The following is a 6,203-nucleotide window of genomic DNA, read 5'->3' as shown; positions in this document are numbered from 1 at the left end:
TCGGCTTATACTCGAGTATATACGGTATTTACTAAAGGCAAGTGCACTTGCTGTAGATCTGAGGGGGGAGATGCGAGGGAAGAGGGAAGAAAAAAAAAGAAAAAAAAAAAAAAAAAGAAGAAGGACATGCATTTTAGTTTGCACATGATTGCATGATAAAATCAGCAGAGCTTCCCCTCATTTCAGTAAATAAATCCGAGGAGGAGGTCAGGTGCTCCGACTACAAAAAAAAAGGCAGGGGTGCAATTCTTAAACAAGCCGGAGCCTTAAACAATATCTAAAAGATGACAGTCATGCTAATAAGAGTACATAGTCTTTATTCACACATAATACAGCAAAAATCCACCCCCCCCCCCCCCCCCCCCAAAATCTAAATTTGTCTACACAACTGATTTTTGAATTAACCATAAAGTGTACATGTTTGTCCACAGACAGGTAGCCGCCTTGTGTGCCAAACCAAACTTGTTGGCAGCTTGTAGTAAAATCGACAGGTTGCTTCATCTATCAGGCTGGATCAGCCTACGAGAAGCAATACCCCTGGATGTGATCAACTCATATCCTTAAAAAAAAAAAAAAAAACAATTAAAAAACAAAAAAAAGTTTCCCTAAAATTTAGGTGCATTTCTTTTCATTTTTACTTTGTAAAAGATCTGGTGCTTCTCATTTGGAAGCAGATTTTAAAGTAAAATGTCAAAACAGAGTAGGACTCCACCTGACCGGTAAGAAGGGCCTACTAAAAAAATAGCATAAGGGAGGTTCTAGGCCAAGGACAAGGAGAGGCGGATTACTGCAATGTGTGTTTCATAAAAACCTGCAAGCCTTCCATCCAGCCTCAAATACGGCACTCTGAAAGCCAGGCCCGGCCTACCATGCCTCCCCGAATCCGGCATTTTTGGAAAGCCAGGCCCGGCCTACCATGCCTCTCCGAATCCGGCATTTGTGGAAAGCCAAGCCTGGCCTACCATGCCTCCCAGAATCCGGCATGTGGAAAGCCAAGCCTGGCCTACCATGCCTCCCAGAATCCGGCATGTGGAAAGCCAAGCCTGGCCTACCATGCCTCCCCAAAGCCAAGCCTGGCCTACCATGCCTCCCCAAAGCCAAGCCTGGCCTACCATGCCTCCCCAAAGCCAAGCCTGGCCTACCATGCCTCCCCAAAGCCAAGCCTGGCCTACCATGCCTCCCCAAAGCCAAGCCTGGCCTACCATGCCTCCCCAAAGCCAAGCCTGGCCTACCATGCCTCCCCAAAGCCAAGCCTGGCCTACCATGCCTCCCCAAAGCCAAGCCTGGCCTACCATGCCTCCCAAAGCCAAGCCTGGCCTACCATGCCTCCCCAAAGCCAAGCCTGGCCTACCATGCCTCCCCAAAGCCAAGCCTGGCCTACCATGCCTCCCCAAAGCAAAGCCTGGCCTACCATGCCTCCCCAAAGCCAAGCCTGGCCTACCATGCCTCCCCAAAGCCAAGCCTGGCCTACCATGCCTCTCCAAAGCCAAGCCTGGCCTACCATGCCTCTCCAAAGCAAGCATTCCCAAAGCCATGCCTTACCTACAATGCCTACCCAAATACGGCATTCCCAAAGCCAAGCCTGGCCTACCACACCTCCCCAAACCCACTATCCCCAAAGCTCAGCCTGGCCTACCACGCCTCTTTTAATCCAGCATTCCTAAAGCCAAGACTGGCCTACCATGCCTCTCCAAAGCCAGCATTCCCAAAGCCATGCCTTACCTGCAATGCCTACCCAAATACGGCATTCCCAAAGCCAAGCCTGGCCTACCACACCTCCCCAAACCCACTATCCCCAAAGCTCAGCCTGGCCTACCACGCCTCTTCGAATCCAGCATTCCTAAAGCAAAGACTGGCCTACCATGCCTCACCGAATACGGCATTCCCAATACTAAACCCATCCCTCCCCTCCTCCCCCCTCTTTGCCCTGAACACAGCATTCCCAACTCAAACTCACAAGCCAAACTCAGCTCTAAAAACCATGAGCACATCTAGTGTCATAGGATTCAGTTGCCAAAATAAAAACCAGTGCATGCGAAGAGATCTCAGCCAAACTTGAGTCGTCTGTCTTCATTTAGGACTTGTGTAGACCTACTAAGATTTAGATTTGTCCCCTTACGTAGCGTTAGGGGATGGCTCTATAGATGAGGGATCCCGAGGTTCTCAGGGGGACTCTGGAGAGAAGGGACTCCCCTTCAAGGCCAACGGTCTGAAATCTTACTGGTAACATGATTGGCTCCTCCTACAGTCCAGCAGTCACTGATTAAGTCCAAAACCAATGAATCCCATTTTAGAAAATAAATGGTCTCAATTGTATGAAGACTTGAAGTCCAAAAATTTGCACAGAACTGGCTAAATATTAGGCAATAGTTCAAGCAGAAAGGGGGGTGGGGGAAGAAAAAAAAAAAAAAAAAAAGTCCAATGTAAGAATAATCAACCCCCTCACCGCCATCGCTGGCAATAGAGAACAGGGCAACAGCTGGTCCTCAGAAAAAGAGCTGACAGTTTTAAAGATTTCCTTTTAGGCTAGAAAGAAAAAAAAAGTTTGTTCTCCTCAGGGAGGGGGGTTGGGGGGGTCTCATGATAACATACGAGGTAATTTTGCCGCTGGTGTGGTCAGATGTCGGTCGGAGAATGCCGCCACCACTATGGCCGCTAGTAAGGAGAACACGGTGGAGACTGGTGGTGGAAACTCTCAGTTGGCGATCTTCTCAATCTCGTCGATGTCGTCTGTATCGAGCTTCTCAATCTTCTTATCTATAAAAAACACAAGCGGGGTAAAAAAAAAAAAAAAAAAAAAAAAAAAAAAAAAAGAAAGCGCCACATCTGGAGCAAAAGTATTACAGCTTCCAGCCGGGACTTTCTGACACTTTTTGTTCACATGTAACAGTATTTATTTATTTTTTTGCTAGGAAATGACTTACCAAACCAAACATACATTCTTAACCACTAGAGATCCGCACTATAGCCAAATGACGGCTACAGCGTGATCTCCTTTGCCGGGACGACGTCTATTGACGTCGCCCCGTGCACGAGCGGCCTGCGCTCCCCTGAGGGGCGCGCTCTGTGATCGGCGAGTCTATGAGACTCGCCTGATCACGGATCCAAGCAAGGGGTCAATCCCGACCCCTTACCACGTGATCAGCTGTCAGCCAATGACAGCTGATCATGTGATACAACGGAGCCGGTAATCGGCTATTTTTCCTCCTCGCGCTGACAGCGCAAGGAGAAAAAAAAAAAAAAAAAAAAAAAAAAAAAAAAAAAAAAAAGCCGATCACCGGCGGCCGTGATCGGGACATCAGTCCCGATCATGGCCAGCTTACCAGTGCCCACCTGCCCCCTGCCAGTGCCACCCCAGAAATAAATAAGTGCCCCCCGTCAGTGCCCCCCCCATCAGTGGTGCCCACAGTCTGCCTCAACAGTGCTGCACCCCAGTGACACATATCCGTGCCCATCAGTGCAGCCTATCAGTGCAGCCTCATCAGCGCACTTCAATGAAGGAGAAAAATGACCTGTTTGCAAAATTTTATAACAAAACTATTAAACATGATTTTTAATTTTTTTTTTTATTTTGTATCTTTAGCAAAAAATAAAACTCCCAGCTGGAATTAAATACCACCAAAAGAAAGCTCTATTTGTGGGGAAAAAAATGATAAAAATGTCATTTGGGTACAGTGTTGTATGACCGCGCAATTGTCAAAGTGCATCAGCGCTGAAAGCTGAAAATTGGTCTGGCAGGAGGGGGGTTTAAGTGCCCAGTAAGCAAGTGGTTAAAGCAGGAGATTCTAAAGAAGAGATTGGTGGGGTTTTTTGTTTTTTAAAGCAAAAAATTCAGTAAATTTTGTAAAAAATACATTTTTCTCCTTCACTGATGTGCGCTGATGAGGCGGCTCCGATATACCGCACTGACAGGCACTGCTGGGGTTTCAGTGATGATCAGTGCTCTGTACAGTCTCTCCCGCAAAGACATGGAGATTGGTTCATTGCACCCTTGCTTTGGGTGGGGGGAGGCCCCCCCTCCACCTCAGCATTGAATCCGGCATCCTCCGCTTCCCCTAACGGTGCTGGGCCGGCTTTGGGAGTTGGTATGCGAGTATGGGATTCCTTGCTCCCCCCCCCCCCCACCTTTTTTCCTGACACGTGGACAAATCCACAAAAACTCACATCATGCCCTCAATCTTTCGATTTCCATAAGGAACACTCATCACAGTGGAGGCTGGGGGGAGGGAAAGAAGCTGAAAAATTCTGAAAAAACCCAATCGCAGCCACTGTGCCCTATCAAACGCAGCCTCACTGTGCCCCCTGCCCACAGTCTGTACTTGGCCCGTCTTGGTGGCGGTGGGACAGCTCCTCAATGTCTTCTCCCGTCCTCTGCTGTGATTGGATGACTGATTGGCGTCCAATCACAACACCTGTCGTTTCAGCCAGCCAATCAGGTGACGGGTAACAGACCTGAGCACCTGATTGGTGGAGAGGTCGGTTTAGTGTTAATAAAGTGAATAGTCATTCACCTCTAACACAGCCGAGTTACCTGCGAGCACTACGCTGGGCACCTTTTTTTTTTTTTTTCTCCGCATATTTAGAGCCAATCAGGTGTTTCAAAAACACCCCCCCCCCCCCCCGCCAAAGCTGTAATTCAGGCACCCGAAAAGTGGGTGGCAGTGCTGCCCATAGATAGATCCATGTATTGCATGAATCTATTGGCGATAGAGGGATGTCTGGAGAGAGGGGGGTGGCGCCTGTGCGCCCTTATGGACACACCGCCACTGACTCGTACCTATGGTTGCAAACATTATTATGTATTTATCTCTATGAATTAAGCTTTGTCATTTATTATGTGTCAGCTTAGAATGGCCTTTTTGGGATCTGTTCCTATACCAATTGTATTTTGTATCTTGAAATAATGATTGTTTCAGCTTGTAAAGTAAATATTACTTATGTTGCCCCATTCAAAGTCCCTGACCAATTTTTCTCTGAAAATACATGTAATTAGGGATGGGGGGGGGGGGGGGGGGGGCTTGTCACAGAGGCTAGGTCAGGTCACGCTATTTTTACATGTTCAATATTTGGGAGGAAGACACCCCGATCTCTAGCGATCCGACATACCACTATTTTTATTTTATTTTGCATATATGCTTTTTACATTTATTTATAAGAATGGTTATGATTTCATTTCTCATATCAGAACACATTTCACGGTTGGCCATTTTTTGGATAATCAACCCCCCTCACCGCCATCGCTGGCAATAGAGAACAGGGCAACAGCTGGTCCTCAGAAAAAGAGCTGACAGTTTTAAAAGACTTCCTTTTAGGCTAGAAAAAAAAAAAAAAAAGTTTGTTCTCCTCAGGGAGGGGGGTTGGGGGTCTCATGATAACATACGAGGTAATTTTGCCGCTGGTGGTGGTCAGATGTCGGTCGGAGAATACCGCCACCACTATGGCCGCTGGTAAGGAGAACACGGTGAACACGGTGGAGACTGGTGGTGGAAACTCTCAGTTGGCGACCTTCTTAGATTGGATTTACATATACCAGCTCTGATTCCTCGGGGGGGGGGGGGGGGGTTGCCTTCCGACGTTGGTTTCCGGGACTGTGATGCCTCCCCTCTCCATCCCTATCTCGGATGCGGGTGCGCGGGTGGGTCACCCACGCTTTGGAGCGCCATTTGACGGGCGTTTGTTCTTCCGTCTAGCACCTGGGTTGGGGGCGGTGGTGAACTCACTTCCCGGTGTTCGTATGGGTTTTGTCATTTACCTTCTACCTTCTGTGACAGTGGGGTCACTTTGGACACAGGGTGAATAAAAGAAACCCCCGATATGGTCTGTGATAGCCATATTCAAGGCTGTATATACATTGTATATAGATTGGATGTATACTGTATATGGGGGTTAAGTATCATTGCTGTGAGGAATTAAGTTGTATTGCATTTCTATTCATTTAAGTCTATTCTTGTGTGTATTGTAAAGTGCCAGACAGACTGGCTGCCAACCCTTTGTGAAAAGATGTGTATTGGGTGGGATCGTTTGAAGCCTAGCAGACGTCAGGATGAGGTGTTGAGTCTTGGGATGTGTGGGTGGAGCTGGGCCCTTGTTCATGTTAAAGCATGTGCCTTGAATTGTGTATAAAGTTACAATGTTTCTCAATAATAAAGTCATTCCTACTACAGACGAGACAGAGTGCGTCTTGTCTTTTTGCAGAGGGATCG

The 6,203-nt window shown here is 47.6% G+C and overlaps 1 protein-coding gene across 1 annotated transcript in view; it reads right to left on the bottom strand.

Moving 5' to 3' along the window:
- Positions 1–300: 300 nt before the first annotated feature.
- The window catches only part of LOC143933424 (ATP-dependent RNA helicase DDX19A), a gene marked incomplete in the record, with an annotated part of 21,062 nt that continues 15,159 nt past the window's right edge, over positions 301–6,203 (bottom strand). Inside the window, 1 exon segment of the mRNA XM_077456314.1 lies at positions 301–2,380.

This window comes from Lithobates pipiens, unplaced genomic scaffold, assembly GCF_037356315.1.
Source record: "Lithobates pipiens isolate NorthernLeopardFrog02 unplaced genomic scaffold, aLitPip1_a1.2 Scaffold_27, whole genome shotgun sequence".
Lineage (NCBI taxonomy): Eukaryota > Metazoa > Chordata > Amphibia > Anura > Ranidae > Lithobates > Lithobates pipiens.
The sequence above is the reverse complement of the archived record's forward strand: the minus strand, read 5'-3'. Positions and strand labels throughout refer to the sequence as shown.